The sequence below is a fragment of the Ips typographus genome, linkage group LG7 (genome assembly GCF_016097725.1).
Source record: "Ips typographus isolate SLU linkage group LG7, UJ_Ityp_2.0, whole genome shotgun sequence".
In the NCBI taxonomy this organism is placed as follows: domain Eukaryota; kingdom Metazoa; phylum Arthropoda; class Insecta; order Coleoptera; family Curculionidae; genus Ips; species Ips typographus.
Genome location: NC_138428.1, coordinates 7666959 through 7682107, shown reverse-complemented (window position 1 = coordinate 7682107; position 15149 = coordinate 7666959). Strand labels below are relative to the sequence as shown.

The window sequence follows — 15149 nt, the reverse complement described above, 5'->3', positions numbered from 1 at the left end:
CTTTAATTGTCGTACTCGCTGGCACAGGTCGATTTTCAAACATAAATATGAATCTTCCGATAATTTCCTCCACTGCACAACCAGAATAGTACCATTTAATAATTTGTACTCGTTCTTCGACGGAAAACATCTTGAAAACAAAAAATGTTGCCAAAAATGTAATTTTAAAAGCATTTTAAGCCTTACCTTTATCTGGGGCGCAAACCGTTAATTAGGTAATTTATTTCACTAATCTAACTAATAAATATTCAGTAATGTAATATGTATAATAATAGTGTAATAGGTAGTAGGTGGTAGTATAAGGACGTAATAAAACAGAACAAGAAAACTTCAATTTGCAAATACAAAATGTTTATTTGAAAAACAAAGGATAAACGACATGTCATTTGAAAATAATCCCGCGTTGATTTTTGAGTTGGGCCGAATACTTTTGACAGGCTGCGTTCAGAATTTTTGATTATCCGTAATTGTTTTATAATGACTATGATTTCGAGTTTGCGTACTAAAGAACTAATAGAATACTATTAAGATAAGTGGTCTAAATGATAATGTATTAATAATTCAATTAATTGTACCAAACTAGCCTAGTCTAGATTTTTGAAATTTTGAGAGAATCCTGCTACAAAATAAAATTTTAAATTTTGTGGCTTTTTTAATAAAACCCACACTTTTACAAACAATTTTAATACATTTATTTACATACATACTATTTAAAAGAACAGATTTTTACTTAAAGACAGTTCAATAATGTTAAATTAAATATTTAGTAGCATTCCATAACTTTCTTACATCAGTAACATCAATAGAAGGAAATTAAGAAAAATATTAAGTAACATTTATTTTTATAAAACTGCCCTTTGATTCTCCTCTTGTATGTTATAAACATGGTGGGTTTTACATTATACTGTAGATTGTCAACACAAGTTCCTTTAGTTATACTAAACAGCATGTTTTTAAACAAAATAGAAGTGTATGTTTCCATTCATTAGAAGGTCAAAAATATTCTCAGTGCAGACAAACATGTTCAATAAAAACACAAAAGCATGTCATTAGTATTACATACATACATACATTATTACTGACCAATTGCTACTTGTGTGGAGCAGCATGTATGGACATGGTTTGCTACAAATATCATGCTCATAAAATAGCAATACATATTTAGATTTTTTAGTATACCTACTATCTGGAGCATAGGTGAAAGGGGGCCTGCTTTTGGCACATCTGAAGTTCGGTTGCTTATGAGCAAGCCATAAAGTACATAGTGTCTACTTAAAGCAGGCATGCCTATTGCTAGGAAATGTGAACAGCTGAAGGGTACAATGATTCTTGGCATATGCTAAGAAGCAGGCCTTTTTATGAGCGTCTGCACCTTCACTTTGGGTACAGTGGCAGATAGATATGTTGATTGAAAACTTTTTGTTATTGTATTTCCTATGATAAAACACACTATTATACTTACAAATAACCATATTACATTATTTTATGAACTGATATAATTATAGACTTGATATAATAATTATTAAGTACATCGTTGGTTGCATTCCTTAGCAATACAGATAGTGGGAGAATGAATTCTGTGTTACAACCTTCTGTGTGCATGATCTGAAACTACAACTGTAAATTAAAAAGCACAGTCATTAGCCAACTTTACACTTCATTTTACAGCAACCAAGTTGGGGGATGAACTTGCTTGTCACACAAAAAATTGCTCAGCAACCATAAAATTGTTTACAATTTAATTAAAATGGAGCACTGATCTAAGTATTATATCTTTTGGCAAATTGATTGAACACAACCTGAACACTGGATCAGATGGCTTGTATATTGTCTAGTGAACTGAAGCTTTTAGATGTTTCACACCTTATTATATCATTGTCATTCAACTAAGTAACTTTGCTAATAACAACAGAATACTGTACACCCCATTTGTTAGCTGGTTCCTTAAATGTGGCTTTGTTGGTAACTGGACTCTAGACTCAATAAAAGTTGCGATGTTGTATGGCTAAGCTAGCAAATCGGCTTTACTACCTAAAAATAACTTATTAATAACACTACACTAGAGGAGTCTCTTGCTATTCTCTCACTGATGAATTTTCTGGGGGGAGTTTCCTACCTTAAATTGAGAAGGCCACCAACTAGAGGAACTCTTACTATTGTGTAAATAGTGTTATTTGTTCATGTTTTCCTAAAATCTTACAATAATAGGACTAATAGGAGTACATTCTGGTATTAATATGCCTGTCACTGTAAATGATTTCTTGTTTACTTTTAATTTGACAATTGAGGTTAGATTTTAATCGCAGATGACAGATGAAATATAGAAAAAAAATATGCTAAATGAAAAATAAATAATTTCATTCAAATTGTTAAACAAATAGACAGAAATCGGACTAAATACAGCTCGCTGACCGAAGACAGATTATCCAAATGAATGGAAATAAATTAGGAACAATCCAACAACAAAATTGGTTTTGTCGACGGTATTAGATACTTAGGCGTTTGGCAACAGCGCGCTCAAATTTTGGCCTACTTGATATTTTTCCTGCACATGCATTTATCTATGTTTCTCTGTCCGTTACACGGTTTTCCTATGGTCGGTTTTGGATTTACCATACGTGTATAAGCCATAATCTACATGTTAAAAAAAAAGAAACAACTCGAAATTCGTGGATACCTAAAGTTAACAACCCCCAAACCATGGACAACGGCTGTTCCCTCTGGCTCCCCTTCAACCTTCCACCTGGGTTTTAATTGCATATTGTACACCCGAGCACCCACTGTGACGTCATGCAGCGTATCGCTTTGTCCCAAACTCGGCTGAATATCTTCGATCTGTCATTTCTGTTGTGTTGCGATTTGCGATGTCAACTAAAGGCGTGTTTTGGCATGGCGTCAGTGTTTACTGGAGTGTTTACAATGCCTGTCTCATTTTAACTCATTCTGATAGAAAAAGACGCCCTATGCTACTACAACTTAAAACTCAGGTTAGTACTGCCGTCAAAATACGCCTTAAACTTCCGACTTGTCAGCTGTCAGCTTGTCACTATGCATTGCTAGCTTTTTGTCGTGTTGTCAAAAAAATTGCCATGCATGCAGCATGCAGCTTAAAATAATTGTAGTTTATTTTAATTTATATTACAACTATCTAATAATTGACGAAGATTATACACTAAAATCAAGGAAATGTAGAGTTTTTGATATGCATAAGCACAATGGATACAACGGCTGCTTGCCCAGGTAAGATAACACTGATTACAGTGGCAAATTGATACATAACCTGTGTAACCAACATGGCTGCATTACTACAAATTTAACAAATCTTACAGAATCTTATCCCGTATATGCTGAATACTTCCCCATTTTTCATCTGGATGAGAAAGCACAACTTCTTTGAAGAAATTGTCCTATTTGAGGCCCATATTACCCACCAAGAAGTGCAACATATCAATAAAGTTGAAGAGCCAAATCATGTGCAATTTTTGCAACTACATTACAATGGTGGATAAAAAAGTAAGTTTTAAGGTGAGTTAACTGATTTTACTTAAATTAAAGGTGGGTTTATGCAGACGTTAAATTAAAGCAAATTAGAATTATACTAAATGAAAGTAAGGTTTGTAGTTACATTCAATTTTCAGTGCAATTTAGATGCCATCTTATTTTTAGTTCTTTTTTGATGAAATCCATGTCAGATTGTTTATTTAACTTACTTTTACCAAAATAAGGGTGGATGAATCACTTTCACACAGGAAAAACTCCTATGGCATTCTCCATACTAAACATAAATGACTTGTTTTTGATCGGTACCAGCACCACCCGCCTGATTGTTGAACATTTTGTTTGGTGCCTAACAACCCTAGCAATGTTGTCAAACAGAACTGTTTTTCTGTTCAAAATTAGTAAAGTCATTCTAAAAATTGATTTTTAATTTCTTAAAATGGAAGTTTCCATATTTTTTCTCTTTTTCAGATCTTAATAATTATTGCTACATATATGAATCGGCCACTATGGTTAGCACTAGGTTACCATGCATCTTTTTCAATACATTTACAAAAAATAAACATTGCCCCTTGTACTAATCTGACACTAAGGTTAACATTGTCAACTGTAATTATAGATAGTAAAGTGTCACTTTGCATGTAAAAACTAAAAATACTTATTTAATTTACACATTTTTAAGTTATTTAACTATTAAACCCTTCATGTACTTGGTGTAACCTGACCACTTTCAAAGGCATTTTTTTACTATTCTTTTCCCAACCAACAGCTCCAACCACCTGTTTTTGGGTAGAACTAAGTTAAATAAACAATATGACACTAATTTCATCAAAAAAAAATGGAGGAAAAGTTGCGTAAAAAAATGTTCATTACTTCGGGAGATATCTGATAAAAACCACAAAAGTCAAATTTCTATTTTATTTTTTTACTACTTTATTTGTGATTATTTTGGAAAATCCATAGCACCTTGTGGAGGCACTTTTTTATGCTCTTCAAGAAAACAGCTTTAGTTTTCAGCTCCGACGTTTCGTTTTTTAGATACCATCAACAACTTCATTTCTTCAAATACGGACCTGAACTTTTTATTTCATTTTTTAGGAGCTACACTTACTTACCTCCCAAAACTAATGATGTGCCACACTTGTCAAAAAATTATACCTGGTGTACTTAGGTACTTGTTTTTTTTTTTAATCCATTTGTAATTCATATGTTGTCATAATGAGTAGATAATTTAGATTGATATGATTTAAGATTTAGGTTTTGCTCTTTTTAACACTAAAAATAAAGTTTAAGCTGTTTCATCAAAATTCAACCTCAAATTCAAACATGTTAGTATTTGAAAAATAAATAATTCACCAAAAAACCAACCAGCAATGAACCTAATTATTAAATTATATCAAACTAAATTATCTACTTATTATGACAACATATCAATTTCAATTGCTTAATTTATTTAAAAAACTTTAAGTACCAAGTATGTACATAATACACTAGATATACTTTTTTGACAAGTGTGACACATCATTGGTTTCAGAAGGTCTGTAGCTACTAAAAACTAAAAAACGAAATAAAAAGTTTAGGTCGGTATTTGAAACATTGAAGTTGATGATGGTATCTAAAAAACAAAACGTCGGAGCTGAAAACGAAAGCTGTTTTCTTGAAGAGCATAAAAAAGTGCCTCCACAGGGTGCTATTGATTTTACAAAATAATCGCTAATAAAGTGGTAAAAAAAAATAGAAATTTGACTTATTCGGTTTTGGTCGGATATCTCCGGAAGTAATGAAAATGTTTTGATTTTTTTTTACCAAATTATTTAGCAATAAAATGCGCAACTTTGCCTCCATTTAACCAAAGCTCTATCAACTATAGTTTCTGAGATAGCAACGCTAATGCCTCAAATTTGTAACACCCTGTAAGGATGTGCCTCACCAAGTTATTTTGTTTATCGGCATTGTCAAATTGGGTTTTTTGTACTTACATTATTAAAATAAATTGCTTCCTGTATTTGTTCAGAACAATTTCTAACAAAGGTGTCCTCCTTACTGTCTAAGATCTCATCATAATTTTTTGTTTGATGAGCTTTATATTATCTTGTAATCATATCATTTGGGAGTTGATTGATAGGTGCAGGGTGATTGATTCAATTTTGACCACCAACTTTCATAATTTTGATTTTAGCAAAAAACGTTAAATGCAAAACTAGTAGATATTTAGGTCTACTTTATTCTTAGATAAATAGTTATTATACAGGGTGTCCCAAATTTGAGTAACGAAACAAACTTATGTTTTTTTTAAATACAATGACCAACTTTTTATCTGATATTTGAAGTTTACGTCAAATTCTAGGCCTAACTGATGTAAAATGTCTGTATCGATATTCAACTGTTTCCGAAGCAGCATCTGTTACTTTAACAATGTTGCCTCGACTATGTGATTAAGGGTTTATTTAGTTACTCAAATTTGGGACACCCTGTATAATAACTGTTTAACTAAGAATAAAGTAGACTTAAATATCTACATCTAAATTGATACAACATGTTTTTTTACTAAAATCAAAAATAAGGACGTTAAGGGGTGGTCAGAATTCAATCAATCAAGGACACTGCTGCGGAAACAGTTGAATATCGATACAGAGATTTTACATCAGTAAGGCCTATTTGACGCATAATTTAACTATCGTATAAAAAGTTGATCATTGTATTTAAAAAAAACATAAGTTTACTTCGTTACGCAAATTTGGGACACCCTGTATATTAACTGTTCATCTAAGAATAAAGTAGACCTAAATATCTACTAGTTTTGTATTTAACGTTTTTTGCTAAAATCAAAATTAAGGAAGTTAAGGGGGTGGTCAAAATTCAATCAATCACCCTGTACATTGGTATAAACAACTTTTGATGTACTAATTTGTTTTCACAGGTTTTTTTTTACCTTGTGCTTAATTGTTTGATTACAGTTTTTGTTTTGTGTTTTGTTATTTGCTCAATTCACTTATGTCAGTTTCCCCAACTTTGGCTAAGTAGATTATAAGGACATCTTAGATAAGTTTACTTTAGACTGTTGTTGCATAGTTGTTTTGCATCGGATCTGTCACATTCAAACTTGAACTTAGCTAGTTGTACCGGGTGACCCAATGAGACTGTTTCTCGACCATATCTCGGGAACCGTTCGTTGTTCAACTTTGGTTTAAAAAAAATTATTGGGTAAATCGGCCATGAAGAATCGCTGGAAAATATTTTCAAAATCTAAAAATAACCACCAGACAGCATAACTGCCATTTCAATTTTAAAATCGCATTTTCTCTAAATTTCTCATAATAAACTAAAAAGTTTTTTCATATTTTGAAAGAGAACCAGTTTCTCTATAATTTTGGATAAATAAAATGTTCAGTTATTTCAAAAACAAAGATGGTGTGGGGTGTTCAATTGATTTTGCAATAACCTGCTTTAACTTTTTAACGGTTTGACCGATTTTAACAAATTTGGTATCGTCGAAAAGAGCATTCTTTGGGCAATAAGAATCAACCAAAATATAGTTATTTTAGTTGAACCTTTCTCCGCCAGGGGGCTAGTTATATGACACCATGACCCAAATACTAAAAAAAAATCCGAAAAGTCAAATGAAATGATATGACTTTTTCTTTATGAAAAAGTAGCCAAATAACATCCAAATAGGCTAGGGAAAACCGTTTTTCAAAATCTCGATCCTAACCTCAAATATTGGAAAAATTAGATTAATGGATCTTGGAAGGCTAAGGATCGCACGGTAAATGTTCTAAAACTATTAAATATTTAGCTACAAAATGAATAAGATGTTAAAGAGGCAATTGTGAGTTTAAATAGAATTCATTTAGGCATTATTTAAAAAAATATATATCATCAGAACATTCATGTTGCTCCAAAGGGACTAAACGCATCCTGAACTTATTAAGTCACTTTAATATTACTCTTGAAATTCTTACTTACCTTTAGTTTAGCAAAGAAGCCTAAAAACCCAAATAAATATACTATAACCAAATTACACATATTTTGGAACCATTAACAAAGATTTTTTGTCAAATTTGATGCCCCAAATCTAACATTTTGGGTAAAATTTTAAACTGTTTTTTTTTTTTTGCGATTTTTTTATCTCTGGGGAAGGATTAAGGATATAGTCTTTGCAACAAGGCCAACTTCCCGCGAGGATATGATTGCAAGAATTAGAAATGCCATCTTGAACATCCCAAGAGCTGAAATTGAGGCGTCTTCAGATGTGCATTCAAAATAACGGAGGCCATTTTGAACACCTGAGTCGCCATTAGATCTCTTTCTTTTTCCGTCTCATGGGTTTTATTAAAAAACGAAAAAAAAAACAGTTTAAAATTTTACGCAAAATGATTTGGGCATCAAATTTGACAAAAAGACTTTGTTAATGATTCCAAAGTATGTGAAATTTGGATATAGTTATTTATTTGGGTTTTTAGGCTTCTTTTTTAAACTAAAAGTAAGTAAGAATTCCAAGAGTAATATTAAAGTGACTTAATAAGTTCAGGATGCGTTTAGTCCCTTTGGAGCAACATGAATGTTCTGATGATATATATTTTTTTAAATAATGCCTAAATAAATTCTATTTAGACTCACAACTGCCTCTTTAACATCTTATTCATTTTGTAGCTAAATATTTAATAGTTTAAAACATTTACCACGCGATCCTTGGCTTTCAAAGATTCATTAATCTAATTTTTCCAATATTTGAGGTTAGGATCGAGATTTTGAAAAACGGTTTTCCCTGGCCTATTTGGATGTTATTAGGCTATATCTATATTTGGACATATCATTTCATTTGATTGTTCTGATTTTGTTTAGTATATGGGTCATGGTGTCAAAACTAGCCCTCTGGCGGAGAAAGGTTCAACTAAAATAACTATATTTTGGTTGACTTATTGCCCAAAGGATTCTTACGGTCTGGGCCTACTATGCTCGATACTTTTTAACGAGCGCTCGCTTCGGGATGAAACCGATGCGCCGCAATATCTGGCCGGGCGCGTATTAAAGTAGGCCACAGTTAGGAAGCGCTACCTGGAAGATTCTTGAATGGTCAAGGCAACCCGCGAAGCGTTTCGCGGTCATTCTAGAACGTGGTTTGCGAATATAAAAGACGCGGTGTCAACCGCAGTAGTAGTGAATTTGGGAACGCGGTTAAGTTTAAATAGTGGAATAATTGTGGAATTGTAGTAGTGTTTTTAGTAGCTGTGTTAATTATTGTACGGAGTGTTTTGAAGTGTAATAAATTTATTAATTGTTGAGTTAAATTGACTTTGTGTGAACCCACGGGAAAATCGTAACAAATGCTCTTTTCAACGATACGAAATTTGTTAAAATCGGTCAAACCGTTAAAAAGTTAAAGCAGGTTATTGCAAAATCAATTGAACACCCCACACCATCTTTGTTTTTCAAATAACTGAAAATTTTATTTAACGAAAATTATAGATAAACTGGTTCTCTTTCAAAATGTGAAAAAAACTTTTTAGTTCATTATGGGAAATTTAGAGAAAATGCGATTTTAAAATTTAAGATGGCAGTTACGCCCTCTGGTGGTTGTTTTTAGAACTAGAAAATATTTTCCAGCGATTCTTCATGGCCCAATAATTTTTTTTACACGAAAGTCCTACGACGAATGGCTCCCGAGATATGGCCGAGAAACAGTCTTATTGGGTCAACCGGTACATACTTAAATTTGTCTTGGAAGTGTGGGGGAAACAGGCATTAGGCCCACAGAGCCCTTTGTCGGAAAAATCTGACAAAGGAAGAAAACATTAATCAAGATAAGATGTAATTGACATTTGTCATTTGTCCAAATCCTATTCAGGCTATGTGCTATAAGCAAATAATAATAATAAGTAATATTAAGTTAAGAAAGTTAAAAGTTGACCAACTTCTTAATTTAACTTATCTAAACTTAATAGAAAATTCAGTTGCATAAATGCATGTTGCAATTACACATGTTGATGTTTCTTAGTACTAAATTAGTTTAGCTTAATTCTATTTTAATGTCCTGCATAAATTCACCTTTTACAGCATTGCTGTTTTCATTATTGTTTTACATTTAACACAGTAATCGTCATTATACACTTTAGTAAACCGAATTGCTCAACATTGAATTAATATGTATTATACAGGGTGTTTTTTAATGATTGCAAAAAATTATTTAAAAATCTATTCTACATCGAAAAATAATGACAGTTTATTTATACAGGGTGTTACAAATTTGATGCATTAGCATTGTTATCTCAGAAACTATAGTTGATAGAGCTTTAATTAAATTGAGGCAAAGTTGCGCATTTTATTGCTAAATAATTTGGTGAAAAAATTTAAAAATTTTTTATTACTTTGGGAGATATCCGACAAAAATCGAAAAAGTTTTGGGAAATCAATGCACCTTCTGGAGGCACTTTTTTATGCTCCTCAAGAAAATAGTTTTAGTTTTCAGCTCCGACGTTTCGTTTTTTAGATACCATCATCAACTTATTTTAATTAAATTAATTTAATTTTTCAAATACGGACCTAAACTTTTTATTTTGTTTTTTAGTAGCTACAGACCTTCCGAAACCAATGATATATCACGTCAAAAAAATATATCTAATGTATTACGTACTTGGTACTTTAAGTATTTTAAATAAATTAAGCAATTGAAATTGATATGTTGTCATAATGAGTAAATAATTTACTTTGATAAAATTCAAAATTAGGTTCATTGCTCCTTTGAAAAAAAGAGAGTTTCTTATAGTACTTTTCAATTCATTAATTTAAAAAAATATGTTTTTGGTTAATTATGTATTTTTCAGACACTCACGTGTTTGATTTCGAGGTTGAGTTTTGATGAAACAGCTTAAACTTTATTTTTAGTGTTAGAGCAAAACCTAATTCTTAAATCATGTCAAACTAAATTATCTACTCATTATGACAACATATGAATTCCAAAGGCATATTTAAAAAAAAAATAGGTACTTAAGTACAGCAGATATAATTTTTTGACAAGTGTGGCACATTATTAGTTTCAAGAGGTCTGTAGCTACTAAAAAACGAAATAAAAAGTTCAGGTCCGTATTGAAAAATTTAAGTTGATGATGGTATCTAAAAATCGAAACGTCGGAGCTGAAAACTAACTATTTTCTTAAAGAGCCTAAAAAAGTGCCTCCTGAAGGTGCCATTGATTTTCCAAAATAATCAATAATAAAGTAGTAAAAAAATAAAATAGGAATTTGACTTTCGCTTTTTGTCGGATATCTCCGGAAGTAATGAAAATTTTTTTTAACCAAATTGTTTAGCATTAAAATGCGCAACTTTGCCTTCATTTAACTAAAGCTCTATCAACTATAGTTCCTGAGATAGCAATGTTTTTGCATCAAATTTGTAACTGTACAAACCATATTTCAAAAATGCTTTGTTATGAAATTAATGAAATACTTGAGTGTTAGTTCTGTGTTATTGTTTGGGGTTTAAGGCCTTCTTTCTCCTTCCACAAACTTTTTAATGGTGCCACAATGATTTTTTTATGAAATATTTCTGTTAATTTAGAAACTTTTTTGCTTCTTTAGTTTTTTCTGTACCTGTCACAGTTTTCGAGAAAATAACAAATTTACAATTTTAAAAATCTCAATTTCATAATGCACATTGATAGAGAAATTGGTATGTTTTTTCTGAAAATAAAAATTAAATCTGCTTGAAAACAGTTACCGATACTGAAGAAATAAATAATTTTCTTCCAAACACCCTGTATTTCTTTAACAAAGCATTTTTGAAATATGATATATACAGGGTAATTCAAATTCGGCCCTCACCATTGGGATCTCAGAAACCATAAGAGATACGAGAAAGTTTAAATTTGGGTAAAGTTGCGCAATTTAAAGCTCAACCAAATACCGTTTTAAAAATTTCGATTTTCCGAGTGCTTCCGAAGATATCCGAAAAAATCTGTAAAATTGATTTTTTGTTTTTATTTATTTCTAGCCTTATTTGAAGAGATATCCCAAATCTAAAAGCATCTTTTCTTTGTCATTTTCCCCAGCTATTCGATGATAGATTCCAATTTGCCACACGACGTTTCGTTTTTTGGCAGTCATCATCAATTTTCTTTTTTTTTATGGGCACCATATTGGATTTTTAGCCCACCAAATAGTACGTTTTATTCTGATTTTAGTGATGTATAATGACTTATGATTTGCTTCATAAATGACAAAATAAAATTCAATAAAAACTAATTCTACTTTAGTTGGCTTTGAGTTAATGAGACGTTTTATGAAATGTCATTATTTGACAGTACTTGTCAAACACGATAATTCGGACGATTATTAGAGCAAGTCAAGTTAAAAATGTATCTAGAAAAGAAACCGGCGCACAAAATGTTATTATTATACAAGGATTGCTGCAAAATTTAGGTTAATCAGAAGAGATTTGGTAGCATCTCTAACTTAAACCGGTCATTTATGTTTCCAAGAGAAAGATCATTATTTTAGGAACTTCATTTTTTGCCAAATTGATTTTTTTTGTAATGTTAATTGCAAGTTTAAATGATTTAATATGGGATTTTGAAAAACATCAAATCAAGCTATGTTTTGGTTAAGTTTTAACTAAATAAAGTTATGTGGTGCTGTTGGCTTACTGATTACAGTTGGTTTGCACTTATATTATTAACTTAGTACCAAATTTGTGTTGAAGCTTAAAATAATATTGCCTCGTTTTTCCTCATTGTGTCTAAGTATGTTCAGGCCAATTGCGTGTGACAAGTACTACCAAGTAATCTTCATAAAACCTCTCATAACCTCAAAGCCAACAAAGGTAAAATTAGTTTTTATTCAATTGTTTTGTTATTTATGAAGCAAATCATAACTGATTATACATCACTAAAATCAGCATAAAACGTACTATTTGGTGGGTTAAAAATCCAATATGGCCCCCATAAGAAAAAAGAAAGTTGATGATGGCTGCCAAAAAACGTCGGCCGGCAAATATGAATCTATCATCGAATAGCTGGGAAAAAGTGGCAATGAAAAGATGCTATTAGTTTTGGAATATCTCTTCAAATAAGGTTAGAAATAAATAAAATTAAAAATTGAAATTTTCAGTTTTTTTAAATATCTTCGGAAGTACTCGGAAAATCAAAATGTTTACTACTGCATTTGGTTGAGCTTTAAATGACGCAACTTTGTCCCAATTTAAACTTTCTCCCAATGGTGAGGGTCGAATTTGAATTACCTGTATAGCAAACTGGCATTATTTCTTGATGTATAATCGATGATTAAGATTTTTTGCAATTGTTAAAAAACACCATGTATGTACTGTTGTCTAAAGACATGTTTAAAGTAATAGTAATAATGAGGTATAGTCTGATTATTATAACTTTAGTTGCATATCATAACAGAGGTGATTGTATTGCCAACCAAATTTACACAACATGACAATAACATTGCATAGATATGGAACACCGTTTTCCTCTTTAATGAGTTGAAGTGTAAAGTAATGTTTGCATGATCTGAAGTTTAAACCACACTATTGTCTGGTTACTTACATGATTATTTCAGGCAACTACTAAGCAAGGGCCGTTTTGACATACAAAAAATTTGCCCTATAAATCAATTTTTTTTTAAGATTATTTTTTTATTAGACCTTTGTTAACTTTTCTACATAATCGCCATTTAATTTCTAGCACCTTGACATACGGACAATAAAAGGTGTCTAAACTAGAGGATTTGCTTAATTAGTATATTAAGTGAGGCGGCCATTTCCGTAACGTTGCGAGTGACAAATTATAAAATTTTCAGTAGGTAAAAAATATATTTTTTAATGAAATATGTTTAATACGTTTATAGGTATTATATTGCCAGGACTAACGTGACGTGTTGAATTGAATGCAAGTTTACTGCCTGGGATCTCGTTTCAGTGTGAAATAAAACACATAGTTACACACCATTAAATTTTATTAAATAAGTTCCTTAACCTAAACAACTCATAACTTACTAACTAATAAAATAAGCGGTTTACTAATCTTATAAAAACGTTACTAACTTCCAATAAAATCATAATTAAATAGGTGTAAGATCAATACACAAAAATAAAGTACAATAGTACTTACACTTCTAATGAAGATAGAATCTTGGAGAGAGGCTTGTCACTTGTAGCGCCATTTTCCGAGTTTCTGCTAGGCAAAGCAGGACTGACTGAAATTATCCCCTCTCTAGGATATAACTTCATGCCAAACACTGGTTCCACGGTAGGTTATACTCCGGTGCATAGTTTAGCTATTGCATCATAAGTGCAGGTGCATTTTAACCGCATTCCACATTTTTTATGTTTCCGTTCAAGTGAAATAAATTTCATTTATTTCTATCGTGACAATATAATACAGACATAACGTAAAAGATCGATAAACAATGGCTAGTTAAAAAATAGTCTAAAGGCAAAACGCTGTAAGGGTCAGAGTTTTGAACTGCTGTTTCCTATGGTCGAAATTCTTTTCAAGATAAATTTGGACACCCAGGTGATCCGAATTTCTCTTAAACAAGCTTCTTAGCTTTACCGTCCAGAACGGGGAGCAATTTGTTCGATCTCATTTTTTACGAAATACTAAAGTGAGTTTTAGTTTTTTGAAGCTGCATCGTTTTAAAGCTAATGCTACTTCAGGTTTGAGTACATTGGTCTGATTCCATCCAGCGACCTCACTATGTCCTTAAGCCACCATCACAATACCAAATTTACCTTTCGTTGTTGAAGTTGCGTAGCTGTTGAAATTTGTTTGTATTGAGTTTTACAGCGCCTTAAAAATAAGCATTTCCGGCGTTTTCACGGCAAAGTTACATTTTCTCTATTATTAATTCGAGAAAAAGATAGTATTCGGAGTAGAATAATGAAAAATAAATTGCTAGCAATTGCTCAACTCTACGTTTCATATAATTGCATAGCGGTACATACAACGTCATGACTTGCATCTCTCTTTTTATTGCGAAACGTGCTTTACTCGTATTGTTGACAGTTACCTTCAAAGATTTATGAAAATATCTGCAGCGGTTTTGAAGAAAAATAAATTCAGATTTGTTTATCCAAATTTAAGCAGCCTGTATAATAGGTTTTTTAAGGTCTTTTAGTAATAATTAGTTGTTTTAAAGTATGTCTTTGCACCATAATTATTTAGCAATAAAATGCGCATCTTTGCCTCCATCTCTATCAACTATAGTTTCTGAGATAGCAATGCTAATGCATCGAATTCGTAACACCCTGTGTAATAATTTTTTTAAACAAAGTCGGAATTAGTTTTTGAAAATGTTTGTTGGTTGTTCCGCTTATTTGTAGGTACCACCTTTTTTGTGAAGGTGCGGTAATAGTATATTCAAAAACTACTTTGCTTAATGCACACTTTACACTTTTTGGTCGGCTGTTGTTGAATTATTATAGGGGTTAAGGCAATGTTCAGTTGGATGATTAAAATAATGTTTCCTACGATCGTGTGGAAAAGTGTACTTTGCCGTACGATTTTTCAAAGCGGAAGTAGCACTTTTCCGCTGTAGTGCGGTAATAGTATATTTTATTAGTACAAAAATAAAGGTTTTTCCGTTCGCGTATAACTAATTCAGGTGTGAGGCAAAGCCGAACACCGGAAGACATGCAAACACGGAAAA

At 31.7% G+C, this 15149-nt stretch overlaps 1 long non-coding RNA gene across 3 annotated transcripts; it reads right to left on the bottom strand.

Annotated features, from left to right (window-relative positions):
- Positions 1-677: 677 nt before the first annotated feature.
- On the bottom strand, positions 678-2795 carry LOC145732070 (uncharacterized). 3 transcript variants are annotated; one of them, XR_014178942.1, is made up of 3 exons: positions 2117-2720; positions 1180-2031; positions 678-1125 (listed from the first exon to the last, which is right to left on the bottom strand). It is a non-coding gene; the product is annotated as an uncharacterized LOC145732070 (long non-coding RNA). The 3 variants fall into 3 exon arrangements; XR_014178941.1 differs by having other exon boundaries at positions 678-2031; positions 2088-2795; XR_014178940.1 differs by having other exon boundaries at positions 678-2031; positions 2117-2795.
- Positions 2796-15149: the final 12354 nt, after the last annotated feature.